We start from the raw sequence: 16,258 nt of genomic DNA, 5'->3' as shown, positions 1-16,258 counted from the left end.
CCTAGGTTGCACTCCTTTTTATTTTTTTATTTTTTTTCAGCTAAAAACGAGTCCCAAACTTGAAAACCTCATAACTTTGAACCGTGAGGAACTACGTCGCCCATAGCACCATTCGGAAGCCCCAGAAACCACGATGGGCGTGAATAGACGGCGCAATTTTTGGGCTCAAATTAAGCCGTTTTGACCTCAAACGGCGGCTGCGGAAAGTTAAGGCACGTAAAAAAGATCGAAAGCGGATTCTCAGGGTGTTTTTGATGCTTTCTTAACACCATTAACCTCGACGCACTTTTTCGCTCGAAACAAAACGGCAAGAAAATCATGTGGGCCCCACGGCCTTGACACTTGGATTGGCCGAGAAAAGGATATATAGAAACGAGAGTGATGTACTGACGGGTGCGATCATACCAGCACTAATGCACCGGATCCCATCAGAACTCCGCAGTGAAGCGTGCTTGGGCGAGAGTAGTACTAGGATTGGTGACCCCCGGGAAGTCCTCGTGTTGCACTCCTTTTATTTTTTACTTTTTTTCAGCCTAAAACGAGTCAAACTTGAAAACCTCATAACTTTTGAACCGTGAGGAACTACGTCGCCCATAGCACCATTTCGGAAAGCCCCAGAATCCATAATGGGCGGTGAATAGACGGCGTAATTTTTCGGGCTCAAATTCAGCCGTTTTGACCCTCAAACGGGCTGCAGGAAAGTTATGGCACGTAAAAAAGATCGAAAGCGGATTCTCAGGGTGTTTTTGATGCTTCTTAACACCATTAACCTCGACGCACTTTTTCGCTCGAAACAAAACGGCCAGAAAATCATGTGGGCCCACGGCCTTGCACTTGGATTGGCCGCGAAAAGGATATATAGAAACGAGAGTGATGTACTGACGGGTGCGATCATACCAGCACTAATGCACCGGATCCCATCAGAACTCCGCAGTGAAGCGTGCTTGGCGAGAGAGTAGTACTAGGATTGGTGACCTCCCGGGAAGTCCTCGTGTTGCACTCCTTTTTATTTTTTTTTTTTTTCAGCCTAAAACGAGTCCAAACTTGAAAACCTCATAAACTTTGAACCGTGAGGAACTACGTCCATAGCACCATTTCGGAAAGCCCCAGAATCCACGATGGGCGGTGAATAGACGGCGTATTTTTCGGGCTCAAATTCAGCCGTTTTGACCCTCAAACGGGCTGCGGAAAGTTATGGCACGTAAAAAAGATCGAAAGCGGATTCTCAGGGTGTTTTTGATGCTTTCTTAACACCATTAACCTCGACGCACTTTTTCACTCGAAACAAAACGGCCAGAAAATCATGTGGGGCCCATGGCCTTGCACTTGGATTGGCCGAGAAAAGGATATATAGAAACGAGAGTGATGTACTGACGGGTGCGATCATAACAGCACTAATGCACCGGATCCCATCAGAACTCCGCAGTGAAGCGTGCTTGGGCGAGAGTAGTACTAGGATTGGTGACCTCCCGGGAAGTCCTCGTGTTGCACTCCTTTTTATTTTTTTTTTTTTTTCAGCCTAAAACGAGTCCAAACTTGAAAACCTCATAACTTTTGAACCGTGAGGAACTACGTCGCCCATAGCACCATTTCGGAAAGCCCCAGAATCAATAATGGGCGGTGAATAGACGGCGTAATTTTTCGGGCTCAAATTCAGCCGTTTTGACCCTCAAACGGGCTGCGGAAAGTTAAGGCACGTAAAAAAGATCGAAAGCGGATTCTCAGGGTGTTTTGATGCTTTCTTAACACCATTAACCTCGACGCACTTTTTCGCTCGAAACAAAACGGCCAGAAAATCATGTGGGCCCCACGGCCTTGCACTTGGATTGGCCGAGAAAAGGATATATAGAAACGAGTGATGTACTGACGGGTGCGATCATACCAGCACTAATGCACCGGATCCCATCAGAACTCCGCAGTGAAGCGTGCTTGGGCGAGAGTAGTACTAGGATTGGTGACCTCCCGGGAAGTCCTCGTGTTGCACTCCTTTTTATTTTTTTACTTTTTTTTCAGCCTAAAACGAGTCCAAACTTGAAAACCTCATAACTTTTGAACCGTGAGGAACTACGTCGCCCATAGCACCATTTCGGAAAGCCCCAGAATCCATAATGGGCGGTGAATAGACGGCGTAATTTTTCGGGCTCAAATTCAGCCGTTTTGACCCTCAAACGGGCTGCAGAAAGTTATGGCACGTAAAAAAGATCGAAAGCGGATTCTCAGGGTGTTTTTGATGCTTTCTTAACACCATTAACCTCGACGCACTTTTTCGCTCGAAACAAAACGGCCAGAAAATCATGTGGGCCCCACGGCCTTGCACTTGGATTGGCCGGAAAAGGATATATAGAAACGAGAGTGATGTACTGACGGGTGCGATCATACCAGCACTAATGCACCGGATCCCATCAGAACTCCGCAGTGAAGCGTGCTTGGGGAGAGTAGTACTAGGATTGGTGACCTCCCGGGAAGTCCTCGTGTTGCACTCCTTTTTTTATTTTTTTATTTTTTTTTCAGCCTAAAACGAGTCCAAACTTGAAAACCTCATAACTTTTGAACCGTGAGGAACTACGTCGCCCATAGCACCATTTCGGAAAGCCCCAGAATCCACGATGGGGGTGATTAGACGGCGTAATTTTTCGGGCTCAAATTCAGCCGTTTTGACCCTCAAACGGGCTGCAGAAAGTTATGGCACGTAAAAAAGATCGAAAGCGGATTCTCAGGGTGTTTTTGATGCTTTCTTAACACCATTAACCTCGACGCACTTTTTCGCTCGAAACAAAACGGCCAGAAAATCATGTGGGCCCCACGGCCTTGCACTTGGATTGGCCGCGAAAAGGATATATAGAAACGAGAGTGATGTACTGACGGGTGCGATCATACCAGCACTAATGCACCGGATCCCATCAGAACTCCGCAGTGAAGCGTGCTTGGGCGAGAGTAGTACTAGGATTGGTGACCTCCCGGGAAGTCCTCGTGTTGCACTCCTTTTTATTTTTTTATTTTTTTTCAGCCTAAAACGAGTCAAACTTGAAAACCTCATAACTTTTGAACCGTGAGGAACTACGTCGCCCATAGCACCATTTCGGAAAGCCCCAGAATCCACGATGGGCGGTGAATAGACGGCGTAATTTTTGGGCTCAAATTCAGCCGTTTTGACCCTCAAACGGGCTGCGAAAGTTATGGCACGTAAAAAGATCGAAAGCGGATTCTCAGGGTGTTTTTGATGCTTTCTTAACACCATTAACCTCGACGCACTTTTTCGCTCGAAACAAAACGGCAGAAAATCATGTGGGCCCCACGGCCTTGCACTTGGATTGGCCGAGAAAAGGATATATAGAAACGAGAGTGATGTACTGACGGGTGCGATCATACCAGCACTAATGCACCGGATCCCATCAGAACTCCGCAGTGAAGCGTGCTTGGGCGAGAGTAGTACTAGGATTGGTGACCTCCCGGGAAGTCCTCGTGTTGCACTCCTTTTTATTTTTTTATTTTTTTTTCAGCCTAAAACGAGTCCAAACTTGAAAACCTCATAACTTTTGAACCGTGAGGAACTACGTCGCCCATAGCACCATTTCGGAAAGCCCCAGAATCCACGATGGGCGGTGAATAGACGGCGTAATTTTTCGGGCTCAAATTCAGCCGTTTTGACCCTCAAACGGGCTGCGGAAAGTTAAGGCACGTAAAAAAGATCGAAAGCGGATTCTCAGGGTGTTTTTGATGCTTTCTTAACACCATTAACCTCGACGCACTTTTTCGCTCGAAACAAAACGGCAAGAAAATCATGTGGGCCCCACGGCCTTACACTTGGATTGGCCGAGAAAAGGATATATAGAAACGAGAGTGATGTACTGACGGGTGCGATCATACCAGCACTAATGCACCGGATCCCATCAGAACTCCGCAGTGAAGCGTGCTTGGGCGAGAGTAGTACTAGGATTGGTGACCTCCCGGGAAGTCCTCGTGTTGCACTCCTTTTTATTTTTTTATTTTTTTTCAGCCTAAAACGAGTCCAAACTTGAAAACCTCATAACTTTTGAACCGTGAGGAACTACGTCGCCCATAGCACCATTTCGGAAAGCCCCAGAATCCACGATGGGTGGTGAATAGACGGCGTAATTTTTCGGGCTCAAATTCAGCCGTTTTGACCCTCAAACGGGCTGCAGAAAGTTATGGCACGTAAAAAAGATCGAAAGCGGATTCTCAGGGTGTTTTTGATGCTTTCTTAACACCATTAACCTCGACGCACTTTTTCGCTCGAAACAAAACGGCCAGAAAATCATGTGGGCCCACGGCCTTGCACTTGGATTGGCCGCGAAAAGGATATATAGAAACGAGAGTGATGTACTGACGGGTGCGATCATACCAGCACTAATGCACCGGATCCCATCAGAACTCCGCAGTGAAGCGTGCTTGGGCGAGAGTAGTACTAGGATTGGTGACCTCCCGGGAAGTCCTCGTGTTGCACTCCTTTTTATTTTTTATTTTTTTTTCAGCCTAAAACGAGTCTAAACTTGAAAACCTCATAACTTTTGAACCGTGAGGAACTACGTCGCCCATAGCACCATTTCGGAAAGCCCCAGAATCCACGATGGGCGGTGATAGACGGCGTAATTTTTCGGGCTCAAATTCAGCCGTTTTGACCCTCAAACGGGCTGCAGAAAGTTATGGCACGTAAAAAAGATCGAAAGCGGATTCTCAGGGTGTTTTTGATGCTTTCTTAACACCATTAACCTCGACGCACTTTTTCGCTCGAAACAAAACGGCCAGAAAATCATGTGGGCCCCACGGCCTTGCACTTGGATTGGCCGAGAAAAGGATATATAGAAACGAGAGTGATGTACTGACGGGTGCGATCATACCAGCACTAATGCACCGGATCCCATCAGAACTCCGCAGTGAAGCGTGCTTGGGCGAGAGTAGTACTAGGATTGGTGACCTCCCGGGAAGTCCTCGTGTTGCACTCCTTTTTATTTTTATTTTTTTTTCAGCCTAAAACGAGTCCAAACTTGAAAACCTCATAACTTTTGAACCGTGAGGAACTACGTCGCCCATAGCACCATTTCGGAAAGCCCCAGAATCCACGATGGGCGGTGAATAGACGGCGTAATTTTTGGGCTCAAATTCAGCCGTTTTGACCCTCAAACGGGCTGCAGAAAGTTATGGCACGTAAAAAAGATCGAAAGCGGATTCTCAGGGTGTTTTTGATGCTTTCTTAACACCATTAACCTCGACGCACTTTTTCACTCGAAACAAAACGGCCAGAAAATCATGTGGGCCCCACGGCCTTGCACTTGGATTGGCCGAGAAAAGGATATATAGAAACGAGAGTGATGTACTGACGGGTGCGATCATACCAGCACTAATGCACCGGATCCCATCAGAACTCCGCAGTGAAGCGTGCTTGGGCGAGAGTAGTACTAGGATTGGTGACCTCCCGGGAAGTCCTCGTGTTGCACTCCTTTTTATTTTTTTATTTTTTTTTTCAGCCTAAAACGAGTCCAAACTTGAAAACCTCATAACTTTTGAACCGTGAGGAACTACGTCGCCCATAGCACCATTTCGGAAAGCCCCAGAATCCACGATGGGCGGTGAATAGACGGCGTAATTTTTCGGGCTCAAATTCAGCCGTTTTGACCCTCAAACGGGCTGCAGAAAGTTATGGCACGTAAAAAAGATCGAAAGCGGATTCTCAGGGTGTTTTTGATGCTTTCTTAACACCATTAACCTCGACGCACTTTTTCGCTCGAAACAAAACGGCCAGAAAATCATGTGGGCCCCACGGCCTTGCACTTGGATTGGCCGCGAAAAGGATATATAGAAACGAGAGTGATGTACTGACGGGTGCGATCATACCAGCACTAATGCACCGGATCCCATCAGAACTCCGCAGTGAAGCGTGCTTGGGCGAGAGTAGTACTAGGATTGGTGACCTCCCGGGAAGTCCTCGTGTTGCACTCCTTTTTATTTTTTTATTTTTTTTTCAGCCTAAAACGAGTCTAAACTTGAAAACCTCATAACTTTTGAACCGTAAGAAACTACGTCGCCCATAGCACCATTTCGGAAAGCCCCAGAATCCACAATGGGCGGTGACTAGACGGAGTAATTTTTCGGGCTCAAATTCAGCCGTTTTGACCCTCAAACGCGCTGCAGAAAGGTATGGCACGTAAAAAAGATCGAAAGCGGATTCTCAGGGTGTTTTTGATGCTTTCTTAACACCATTAACCTCGACGCACTTTTTCGCTCGAAACAAAACGGCAAGAAAATCATGTGGGCCCCACGGCCTTGCACTTGGATTGGCCGAGAAAAGGATATATAGAAACGAGAGTGATGTACTGACGGGTGCGATCATACCAGCACTAATGCACCGGATCCCATCAGAACTCCGCAGTGAAGCGTGCTTGGGCGAGAGTAGTACTAGGATTGGTGACCTCCCGGGAAGTCCTCGTGTTGCACTCCTTTTTATTTTTTTATTTTTTTTTCAGCCTAAAACGAGTCTAAACTTGAAAACCTCATAACTTTTGAACCGTAAGAAACTACGTCGCCCATAGCACCATTTCGGAAAGCCCCAGAATCCACAATGGGCGGTGACTAGACGGAGTAATTTTTCGGGCTCAAATTCAGCCGTTTTGACCCTCAAACGCGCTGCAGAAAGGTATGGCACGTAAAAAAGATCGAAAGCGGATTCTCAGGGTGTTTTTGATGCTTTCTTAACACCATTAACCTCGACGCACTTTTTCGCTCGAAACAAAACGGCAAGAAAATCATGTGGGCCCCACGGCCTTGCACTTGGATTGGCCGAGAAAAGGATATATAGAAACGAGAGTGATGTACTGACGGGTGCGATCATACCAGCACTAATGCACCGGATCCCATCAGAACTCCGCAGTGAAGCGTGCTTGGGCGAGAGTAGTACTAGGATTGGTGACCTCCCGGGAAGTCCTCGTGTTGCACTCCTTTTTATTTTTTTATTTTTTTTCAGCCTAAAACGAGTCCAAACTTGAAAACCTCATAACTTTTGAACCGTGAGGAACTACGTCGCCCATAGCACCATTTCGGAAAGCCCCAGAATCCACGATGGGCGGTGATTAGACGGCGTAATTTTTCGGGCTCAAATTCAGCCGTTTTGACCCTCAAACGGGCTGCAGAAAGTTATGGCACGTAAAAAAGATCGAAAGCGGATTCTCAGGGTGTTTTTGATGCTTTCTTAACACCATTAACCTCGACGCACTTTTTCGCTCGAAACAAAACGGCCAGAAAATCATGTGGGCCCCACGGCCTTGCACTTGGATTGGCCGCAAAAATGATATATAGAAACGAGAGTGATGTACTGACGGGTGCGATCATACCAGCACTAATGCACCGGATCCCATCAGAACTCCGCAGTGAAGCGTGCTTGGGCGAGAGTAGTACTAGGATTGGTGACCTCCCGGGAAGTCCTCGTGTTGCACTCCTTTTTATTTTTTTATTTTTTTTCAGCCTAAAACGAGTCCAAACTTGAAAACCTCATAACTTTTGAACCGTGAGGAACTACGTCGCCCATAGCACCATTTCGGAAAGCCCCAGAATCCACGATGGGCGATGAATAGACGGCGTAATTTTTTGGGCTCAAATTCAGCCGTTTTGACCCTCAAACGGGCTGCGGAAAGTTAAGGCACGTAAAAAAATCGAAAGCGGATTCTCAGGGTGTTTTTGATGCTTTCTTAACACCATTAACCTCGACGCACTTTTTCGCTCGAAACAAAACGGCCAGAAAATCATGTGGGCCCCACGGCCTTGCACTTGGATTGGCCGAGAAAAGGATATATAGAAACGAGAGTGATGTACTGACGGGTGCGATCATACCAGCACTAATGCACCGGATCCCATCAGAACTCCGCAGTGAAGCGTGCTTGGGCGAGAGTAGTACTAGGATTGGTGATCTCCCGGGAAGTCCTCGTGTTGCACTCCTTTTTATTTTTTATTTTTTTTTCAGCCTAAAACGAGTCCAAACTTGAAAACCTCATAACTTTTGAACCGTGAGGAACTACGTCGCCCATAGCACCATTTCGGAAAGCCCCAGAATCCACGATGGGCGATGAATAGACGGCGTAATTTTTCGGGCTCAAATTCAGCCGTTTTGACCCTCAAACGGGCTGCAGAAAGTTATGGCACGTAAAAAAGATCGAAAGCGGATTCTCAGGGTGTTTTTGATGCTTTCTTAACACCATTAACCTCGACGCACTTTTTCGCTCGAAACAAAACGGCAAGAAAATCATGTGGGCCCCACGGCCTTGCACTTGGATTGGCCGAGAAAAGGATATATAGAAACGAGAGTGATGTACTGACGGGTGCGATCATACCAGCACTAATGCACCGGATCCCATCAGAACTCCGCAGTGAAGCGTGCTTGGGCGAGAGTAGTACTAGGATTGGTGACCTCCCGGGAAGTCCTCGTGTTGCACTCCTTTTTATTTTTTTACTTTTTTTCAGCCTAAAACGAGTCCAAACTTGAAAACCTCATAACTTTTGAACCGTGAGGAACTACGTCGCCCATAGCACCATTTCGGAAAGCCCCATAATCCACGATGGGTGGTGAATTGACGGCGTAATTTTCCGGGCTCAAATTCAGCCGTTTTGACCCTCAAACGGGCTGCAGAAAGTTATGGCACGTAAAAAAGATCGAAAGCGGATTCTCAGGGTGTTTTTGATGCTTTCTTAACACCATTAACCTCGACGCACTTTTTCGCTCGAAACAAAACGCCAGAAAATCATGTGGGCCCCACGGCCTTGCACTTGGATTGGCCGCAAAAAGGATATATAGAAACGAGAGTGATGTACTGACGGGTGCGATCATACCAGCACTAATGCACCGGATCCCATCAGAACTCCGCAGTGAAGCGTGCTTGGGCGAGAGTAGTACTAGGATTGGTGACCTCCCGGGAAGTCCTCGTGTTGCACTCCTTTTTATTTTTTTATTTTTTTTTCAGCCTAAAACGAGTCCAAACTTGAAAACCTCATAACTTTTGAACCGTGAGGAACTACGTCGCCCATAGCACCATTTCGGAAAGCCCCAGAATCCACGATGGGCGTTGATTAGACGGCGTAATTTTTCGGGCTCAAATTCAGCCGTTTTGACCCTCAAACGGGCTGCAGAAAGTTATGGCACGTAAAAAAGATCGAAAGCGGATTCTCAGGGTGTTTTTGATGCTTTCTTAACACCATTAACCTCGACGCACTTTTTCGCTCGAAACAAAACGGCCAGAAAATCATGTGGGCCCCACGGCCTTGCACTTGGATTGGCCGCAAAAGGATATATAGAAACGAGAGTGATGTACTGACGGGTGCGATCATACCAGCACTAATGCACCGGATCCCATCAGAACTCCGCAGTGAAGCGTGCTTGGGCGAGAGTAGTACTAGGATTGGTGACCTCCCGGGAAGTCCTCGTGTTGCACTCCTTTTTATTTTTTTATTTTTTTTTCAGCCTAAAACGAGTCCAAACTTGAAAACCTCATAACTTTTGAACCGTGAGGAACTACGTCGCCCATAGCACCATTTCGGAAAGCCCCAGAATCCACGATGGGCGGTGATTAGACGGCGTAAATTTTCGGGCTCAAATTCAGCCGTTTTGACCCTCAAACGGGCTGCAGAAAGTTATGGCACGTAAAAAAGATCGAAAGCGGATTCTCAGGGTGTTTTTGATGCTTTCTTAACACCATTAACCTCGACGCACTTTTTCGCTCGAAACAAAACGGCCAGAAAATCATGTGGGCCCCACGGCCTTGCACTTGGATTGGCCGCAAAAATGATATATAGAAACGAGAGTGATGTACTGACGGGTGCGATCATACCAGCACTAATGCACCGGATCCCATCAGAACTCCGCAGTGAAGCGTGTTTGGGCGAGAGTAGTACTAGGATTGGTGACCTCCCGGGAAGTCCTCGTGTTGCACTCCTTTTTATTTTTTTATTTTTTTTTCAGCCTAAAACGAGTCCAAACTTGAAAACCTCATAACTTTTGAACCGTGAGGAACTACGTCGCCCATAGCACCATTTCGGAAAGCCCCAGAATCCACGATGGGTGGTGATTAGACGGCGTAATTTTTCGGGCTCAAATTCAGCCGTTTTGACCCTCAAACGGGCTGCAGAAAGTTATGGCACGTAAAAAAGATCGAAAGCGGATTCTCAGGGTGTTTTTGATGCTTTCTTAACACCATTAACCTCGACGCACTTTTTCGCTCGAAACAAAACGGCCAGAAAATCATGTGGGCCCCACGGCCTTGCACTTGGATTGGCCGCAAAAATGATATATAGAAACGAGAGTGATGTACTGACGGGTGCGATCATACCAGCACTAATGCACCGGATCCCATCAGAACTCCGCAGTGAAGCGTGCTTGGGCGAGAGTAGTACTAGGATTGGTGACCTCCCGGGAAGTCCTCGTGTTGCACTCCTTTTTATTTTTTTATTTTTTTTTCAGCCTAAAACGAGTCCAAACTTGAAAACCTCATAACTTTTGAACCGTGAGGAACTACGTCGCCCATAGCACCATTTCGGAAAGCCCCAGAATCCACGATGGGCGGTGATTAGATGGCGTAATTTTTCGGGCTCAAATTCAGCCGTTTTGACCCTCAAACGGGCTGCAGAAAGTTATGGCACGTAAAAAAGATCGAAAGCGGATTCTCAGGGTGTTTTGATGCTTTCTTAACACCATTAACCTCGACGCACTTTTTCGCTCGAAACAAAACGGCCAGAAAATCATGTGGGCCCCACGGCCTTGCACTTGGATTGGCCGCGAAAAGGATATATAGAAACGAGAGTGATGTACTGACGGGTGCGATCATACCAGCACTAATGCACCGGATCCCATCAGAACTCCGCAGTGAAGCGTGCTTGGGCGAGAGTAGTACTAGGATTGGTGACCTCCCGGGAAGTCCTCGTGTTGCACTCCTTTTTATTTTTTTATTTTTTTTCAGCCTAAAACGAGTCCAAACTTGAAAACCTCATAACTTTTGAACCGTGAGGAACTACGTCGCCCATAGCACCATTTCGGAAAGCCCCAGAATCCACGATGGGCGATGAATAGACGGCGTAATTTTTTGGGCTCAAATTAAGCCGTTTTGACCCTCAAACGGGCTGCGGAAAGTTAAGGCACGTAAAAAAGATCGAAAGCGGATTCTCAGGGTGTTTTTGATGCTTTCTTAACACCATTAACCTCGACGCACTTTTTCGCTCGAAACAAAACGGCCAGAAAATCATGTGGGCCCCACGGCCTTGCACTTGGATTGGCCGAGAAAAGGATATATAGAAACGAGAGTGATGTACTGACGGGTGCGATCATACCAGCACTAATGCACCGGATCCCATCAGAACTCCGCAGTGAAGCGTGCTTGGGCGAGAGTAGTACTAGGATTGGTGACCTCCCGGGAAGTCCTCGTGTTGCACTCCTTTTTATTTTTTTTACTTTTTTTTCAGCCTAAAACGAGTCCAAACTTGAAAACCTCATAACTTTTGAACCGTGAGGAACTACGTCGCCCATAGCACCATTTCGGAAAGCCCCAGAATCCACGATGGGTGGTGAATAGACGGCGTAATTTTTCGGGCTCAAATTCAGCCGTTTTGACCCTCAAACGGGCTGCAGAAAGTTATGGCACGTAAAAAAGATCGAAAGCGGATTCTCAGGGTGTTTTTGATGCTTTCTTAACACCATTAACCTCGACGCACTTTTTCGCTCGAAACAAAACGGCCAGAAATCATGTGGGCCCCACGGCCTTGCACTTGGATTGGCCGCAAAAATGATATATAGAAACGAGAGTGATGTACTGACGGGTGCGATCATACCAGCACTAATGCACCGGATCCCATCAGAACTCCGCAGTGAAGCGTGTTTGGGCGAGAGTAGTACTAGGATTGGTGACCTCCCGGGAAGTCCTCGTGTTGCACTCCTTTTTATTTTTTTACTTTTTTTTCAGCCTAAAACGAGTCCAAACTTGAAAACCTCATAACTTTTGAACCGTGAGGAACTACGTCGCCCATAGCACCATTTCGGAAAGCCCCAGAATCCACGATGGGTGGTGATTAGACGGCATAATTTTTCGGGCTCAAATTCAGCCGTTTTGACCCTCAAACGGGCTGCAGAAAGTTATGGCACGTAAAAAAGATCGAAAGCGGATTCTCAGGGTGTTTTTGATGCTTTCTTAACACCATTAACCTCGACGCACTTTTTCGCTCGAAACAAAACGGCCAGAAAATCATGTGGGCCCCACGGCCTTGCACTTGGATTGGCCGCAAAAATGATATATAGAAACGAGAGTGATGTACTGACGGGTGCGATCATACCAGCACTAATGCACCGGATCCCATCAGAACTCCGCAGTGAAGCGTGCTTGGGCGAGAGTAGTACTAGGATTGGTGACCTCCCGGGAAGTCCTCGTGTTGCACTCCTTTTTATTTTTTTATTTTTTTTTCAGCCTAAAACGAGTCCAAACTTGAAAACCTCATAACTTTTGAACCGTGAGGAACTACGTCGCCCATAGCACCATTTCGGAAAGCCCCAGAATACACGATGGGCGGTGATTAGATGGCGTAAATTTTCGGGCTCAAATTCAGCCGTTTTGACCCTCAAACGGGCTGCAGAAAGTTATGGCACATAAAAAAGATCGAAAGCGGATTCTCAGGGTGTTTTGATGCTTTCTTAACACCATTAACCTCGACGCACTTTTTCGCTCGAAAGAAAACGGCCAGAAAATCATGTGGGCCCCAAGGCCTTGCACTTGGATTGGCCGCAAAAAGGATATATAGAAACGAGAGTGATGTAGTAACGGGTGCGATCATACCTGTGAGAATTAGTGATTTATGAGATGGTTTATGTGATAAGATCAAAGAGATTAAGGAGTTTGAGTAAAAATAGGAAAGAGAGAGAGAGTATTGCAAATGAGAGAATATGAAGAAGGAATCTCTTATTCCATTGCTTGATTTGTTTATGGGAACATCCCATATATATAAAGAGGTTACAAGTACATGAGATATAATAAACTAGACAAATAATAAACAAGGTGAGAAGAGGACAAGTCTGATCTTGTGCAGGCTGGTCCCGGACAGTGACATGTCCTAAACATCTCCATTGACTTGGAACCTTAACCAACCCATGTGAGCTGATCCTTCATGTGCCATCTGCACACTCCAACGGCTCTCTCTCTTGTTTGTCCCACACAGCAAAAGACATCTCCTTCTGATTATTGTGATTCAGTTTCCTTATCTTTGTCTTGTACTTCACCTAGGGGACAGACTTGGAACACAAGGCAACACAGCTCATGCTTCATTTGAACTCGCCTAATTCCCTCTTGTTTCTTATTGTTTCATTTCCATATCTTATTGCTTCATCTTCATACACTCTAGATATTTATTGCTTCATCTTCACACTCCCCCTCAAGCTTGACCATAGGGACTGGTCTAGCTTGGAAACCATGAAGCATTCCCTCATTAAAACCTTTAGCTTGGAAAAACCTCATGGGATAAAAACCAAGCCAAGGAAAAAGAGTAGAACACTTCATGGCTAAGAGGATCAGTGTGATGAAAGATCTACGAGTCCTAACTTGGAATGTATGAACCCGCAAACCTTGGTGCTTGCAGCCTTAGTGAAGATGTCAGCTAGTTGATCCTCACTCCTTGTGTAGCAAGGTAAGATGATCCTTTGTTCCACTGCTTGCCTAACTTTATGACAGTCCACCTCAATGTGTTTAGTTCTCTCATGGAACACACTGTTGGAAGCTATGTGTATTGCAGCTTGATTATCACAATGCATGGTGATTGGAGTTGATGTCTCTATACCCAAGTCTTGAAGTAGGTTCCTGATCCAGATCAACTCATTAGTGAGCTTCCTCATTGCCCTATATTCAGCTTCAGCACTTGAGCATGACACTATCTTCTGTTTCTTGCTCTTCCAAGTAACAAGATTGCCTCCAATGAATGTACAATAGCCTGTGGTGGATCTCCTATCCACTCTGTCCCCTGCCCAATCAGCATCACAATACCCAACTACCTCTGTGCTTTTGTTGCATCCCATCCATACTCCTTGCCCTGGCGCCTCTCTTAGGTATCTTAGGATTCTCTCAACCATGTTCCAATGGTGTATCTTGGGAGCTTGCATATGCTGGCTTACTTGGTTGACTGCAAAGCATACATCAGGCCTGGTGATGGTGAGGTATATCAACTTTCCCACCATTCTCCTATAGTGTTGCACATCAGTATAGGGCTTGTCTTCAATCTCCCCCTCACGCAGCACCTTATACCCATCTTCTAGTGGAGTCTTGGCTGCTCTTCCTCCTAGATCACCTGCCTCATTCAGAAGATCAAGTGTGTACTTTCTTTGGGATAAGAATAGCCCATCCTTGGATCGGCACATCTCAATTCCTAGAAAGTACTTTAACTCTCCCAAGTCTTTGATATCAAAAGCTGATTTAAGGAAAGCTTTAGTTAAGAGTATACCTTCTTTGTCACTCCCGGTGATGATGATATCATCAACATATACTAAGATCACAACAATCCCTTGCTTGCTGGTGAGTGTAAAGAGAGTATGATCTGCCTCAGATTTCACAAAGCCCCTTCCATTGAGTGTGGTGCTTAGCTTGTGGTACCATGCTCTAGGTGATTGTTTCAATCCATAGATAGCCTTCTTGAGTCTAAGAACATTTCCAGGTTTCACTAGGTGTTCTAGGCCAGGAGGTGGCCTCATGTAGACCTCATCTTCTAGTTCTCCTTGTAGGAAAGCATTCTTCACATCCATTTGCCATAGATCCCACTCTAGGTTGACAGCCAAGGATAGGATTATCCTTATGGTGTGAAGTTTAGCAACTGGTGCAAAGGTATCTAGATAATCTTCTCCATATGTTTGAGTGAAGCCTCTTGCTACTAGCCTTGTCTTGCGCCTCTCTACTGTCCCATCAGCATTGTACTTGATGGTGAAGATCCAGCGGCTTGTTACAGCTCTCTTGCCTTTAGGTAGTTCAGCTTCATACCATGTATCATTGATGATCATGGCATTAGTCTCACTGCCCACTGATTCTTTCCATTCCTCATGCTCCATAGCTTCCTCATAAGACCTTGGAATGTATTCCTGATCCAACTCTCCAATAAACACCACATGTTCTTGGGGATAATGAGCTAGAGAGCACACTCCTTGTATGGGATGAGCCACAGCTTGAGCATTGAAGTAGACCCTATTGTTCTTCCAATTTAGATCAACCGGCTTTCTTATCCTAGAACTTCTTCTTGGAGCCGGCTGTGAACTACTTTCCTCAGTTGCAGCTTGATCAATATTAGGCTGAGGCTGGCTTGCAATCACTACTGGCTCCTCTTGAGTCACGTGATGATCCTGCTCCTCTTGTGTATGATGCTCAGCTTGATCATGACTTGCTGAATCCTCTTGATAGTGTTCAGCTTGATTGTCCCCCTCATGATCAAGGTGAGGAATCTCAATCACATCAGTATCAACCTCAGTAGATGGCGTGGATTGAGTGGCCTCAGGTGTAGTGGCTCCTTGATCTTGGTGTATACTGATTCCAAGTCTTTCCATTACTCTCCTTAGGTTGTTAGCTCTATCCGAGGCTGAGTGGGACAGGTTCTCTACCTCTTCCCAACTCTTTCCATCATAGTAGCCTCTAGATTCCACAAATTTCACATCTCTTGAGATTAAGACCCTCCTGGTCTCTGGTACATAACACTTATAGCCCTTCTGGTGGGGAGAGTATCCAATAAAGATTGCCTTTGTGCTCTTAGCTGACAACTTATCTCTTTGTTCTCCTGGTATCAAAACAAAACAAAGACACCCAAACACACGCATATGATCTATAGATGATTTGTTTTTGTTAAGTACCTCATAAGGAGATTGATCTTGAAGGACTTTTGTGGGAATCCTATTGATTAGATAGCATGCTGTTAGGACTGCATCTCCCCAAAAACGTTTGGGCACACTTGTGTGGAACATCATACTCCTTGCCACCTCCATGAGATGTCTATTCTTTCTCTCAGCTACACCATTTTGTTGTGGAGTATATGGGCAGCTAGTTTGGTGGATCATCCCATGTTTGGCTAAGTGTTGTTTGAAAGCATTGCTTGTGTATTCTCCTCCATTGTCTGATCTCAAAATCTTAATCTTGGCATTAAAGTGGTTAGATACATGGTTTTGAAAATTTATGAAAGCTTCTAAGACCCTATCTTTAGATTGTAATAATGTGATCCATGTATACTTTGATTTTTCATCTATAAAGGTCACAAAATA

General features: G+C 45.9%; 25 non-coding genes across 25 annotated transcripts; all 25 read left to right on the top strand.

The window, feature by feature from the left end:
• Positions 1 to 391: 391 nt before the first annotated feature.
• On the top strand, positions 392 to 509 carry LOC125598726. Its single transcript, XR_007332657.1, has one exon. It is a non-coding gene; the product is annotated as a 5S ribosomal RNA (ribosomal RNA).
• A 374-nt stretch (positions 510 to 883) lies between these two features.
• On the top strand, positions 884 to 1,003 carry LOC125598743. The gene has a single exon (XR_007332674.1). It is a non-coding gene; the product is annotated as a 5S ribosomal RNA (ribosomal RNA).
• A 372-nt stretch (positions 1,004 to 1,375) lies between these two features.
• On the top strand, positions 1,376 to 1,494 carry LOC125598733. The gene has a single exon (XR_007332664.1). It is a non-coding gene; the product is annotated as a 5S ribosomal RNA (ribosomal RNA).
• A 374-nt stretch (positions 1,495 to 1,868) lies between these two features.
• Positions 1,869 to 1,987, top strand: LOC125598720. The gene has a single exon (XR_007332651.1). It is a non-coding gene; the product is annotated as a 5S ribosomal RNA (ribosomal RNA).
• Positions 1,988 to 2,365: 378 nt separating this feature from the next.
• On the top strand, positions 2,366 to 2,483 carry LOC125598744. Its single transcript, XR_007332675.1, has one exon. It is a non-coding gene; the product is annotated as a 5S ribosomal RNA (ribosomal RNA).
• A 380-nt stretch (positions 2,484 to 2,863) lies between these two features.
• LOC125598719 lies at positions 2,864 to 2,982 on the top strand. Its single transcript, XR_007332650.1, has one exon. It is a non-coding gene; the product is annotated as a 5S ribosomal RNA (ribosomal RNA).
• Positions 2,983 to 3,355: 373 nt separating this feature from the next.
• Positions 3,356 to 3,474, top strand: LOC125598718. Its single transcript, XR_007332649.1, has one exon. It is a non-coding gene; the product is annotated as a 5S ribosomal RNA (ribosomal RNA).
• Positions 3,475 to 3,853: 379 nt separating this feature from the next.
• Positions 3,854 to 3,972, top strand: LOC125598717. The gene has a single exon (XR_007332648.1). It is a non-coding gene; the product is annotated as a 5S ribosomal RNA (ribosomal RNA).
• A 377-nt stretch (positions 3,973 to 4,349) lies between these two features.
• LOC125598715 lies at positions 4,350 to 4,468 on the top strand. Its single transcript, XR_007332646.1, has one exon. It is a non-coding gene; the product is annotated as a 5S ribosomal RNA (ribosomal RNA).
• A 377-nt stretch (positions 4,469 to 4,845) lies between these two features.
• Positions 4,846 to 4,964, top strand: LOC125598714. Its single transcript, XR_007332645.1, has one exon. It is a non-coding gene; the product is annotated as a 5S ribosomal RNA (ribosomal RNA).
• A 376-nt stretch (positions 4,965 to 5,340) lies between these two features.
• LOC125598713 lies at positions 5,341 to 5,459 on the top strand. Its single transcript, XR_007332644.1, has one exon. It is a non-coding gene; the product is annotated as a 5S ribosomal RNA (ribosomal RNA).
• Positions 5,460 to 5,839: 380 nt separating this feature from the next.
• On the top strand, positions 5,840 to 5,958 carry LOC125598712. Its single transcript, XR_007332643.1, has one exon. It is a non-coding gene; the product is annotated as a 5S ribosomal RNA (ribosomal RNA).
• Positions 5,959 to 6,337: 379 nt separating this feature from the next.
• On the top strand, positions 6,338 to 6,456 carry LOC125598711. Its single transcript, XR_007332642.1, has one exon. It is a non-coding gene; the product is annotated as a 5S ribosomal RNA (ribosomal RNA).
• A 379-nt stretch (positions 6,457 to 6,835) lies between these two features.
• LOC125598710 lies at positions 6,836 to 6,954 on the top strand. The gene has a single exon (XR_007332641.1). It is a non-coding gene; the product is annotated as a 5S ribosomal RNA (ribosomal RNA).
• Positions 6,955 to 7,332: 378 nt separating this feature from the next.
• On the top strand, positions 7,333 to 7,451 carry LOC125598709. Its single transcript, XR_007332640.1, has one exon. It is a non-coding gene; the product is annotated as a 5S ribosomal RNA (ribosomal RNA).
• Positions 7,452 to 7,828: 377 nt separating this feature from the next.
• On the top strand, positions 7,829 to 7,947 carry LOC125598724. Its single transcript, XR_007332655.1, has one exon. It is a non-coding gene; the product is annotated as a 5S ribosomal RNA (ribosomal RNA).
• A 378-nt stretch (positions 7,948 to 8,325) lies between these two features.
• On the top strand, positions 8,326 to 8,444 carry LOC125598708. The gene has a single exon (XR_007332639.1). It is a non-coding gene; the product is annotated as a 5S ribosomal RNA (ribosomal RNA).
• A 377-nt stretch (positions 8,445 to 8,821) lies between these two features.
• Positions 8,822 to 8,940, top strand: LOC125598707. Its single transcript, XR_007332638.1, has one exon. It is a non-coding gene; the product is annotated as a 5S ribosomal RNA (ribosomal RNA).
• A 378-nt stretch (positions 8,941 to 9,318) lies between these two features.
• Positions 9,319 to 9,437, top strand: LOC125598706. The gene has a single exon (XR_007332637.1). It is a non-coding gene; the product is annotated as a 5S ribosomal RNA (ribosomal RNA).
• Positions 9,438 to 9,816: 379 nt separating this feature from the next.
• Positions 9,817 to 9,935, top strand: LOC125598723. The gene has a single exon (XR_007332654.1). It is a non-coding gene; the product is annotated as a 5S ribosomal RNA (ribosomal RNA).
• Positions 9,936 to 10,314: 379 nt separating this feature from the next.
• On the top strand, positions 10,315 to 10,433 carry LOC125598704. Its single transcript, XR_007332635.1, has one exon. It is a non-coding gene; the product is annotated as a 5S ribosomal RNA (ribosomal RNA).
• A 378-nt stretch (positions 10,434 to 10,811) lies between these two features.
• LOC125598703 lies at positions 10,812 to 10,930 on the top strand. The gene has a single exon (XR_007332634.1). It is a non-coding gene; the product is annotated as a 5S ribosomal RNA (ribosomal RNA).
• A 378-nt stretch (positions 10,931 to 11,308) lies between these two features.
• LOC125598702 lies at positions 11,309 to 11,427 on the top strand. Its single transcript, XR_007332633.1, has one exon. It is a non-coding gene; the product is annotated as a 5S ribosomal RNA (ribosomal RNA).
• A 379-nt stretch (positions 11,428 to 11,806) lies between these two features.
• LOC125598722 lies at positions 11,807 to 11,925 on the top strand. Its single transcript, XR_007332653.1, has one exon. It is a non-coding gene; the product is annotated as a 5S ribosomal RNA (ribosomal RNA).
• Positions 11,926 to 12,304: 379 nt separating this feature from the next.
• LOC125598701 lies at positions 12,305 to 12,423 on the top strand. Its single transcript, XR_007332632.1, has one exon. It is a non-coding gene; the product is annotated as a 5S ribosomal RNA (ribosomal RNA).
• Positions 12,424 to 16,258: the final 3,835 nt, after the last annotated feature.

This window comes from Brassica napus, unplaced genomic scaffold (assembly GCF_020379485.1).
Source record: "Brassica napus cultivar Da-Ae unplaced genomic scaffold, Da-Ae ScsIHWf_1749;HRSCAF=2379, whole genome shotgun sequence".
Lineage (NCBI taxonomy): Eukaryota > Viridiplantae > Streptophyta > Magnoliopsida > Brassicales > Brassicaceae > Brassica > Brassica napus.
The sequence above is the reverse complement of the archived record's forward strand: the minus strand, read 5'-3'. Positions and strand labels throughout refer to the sequence as shown.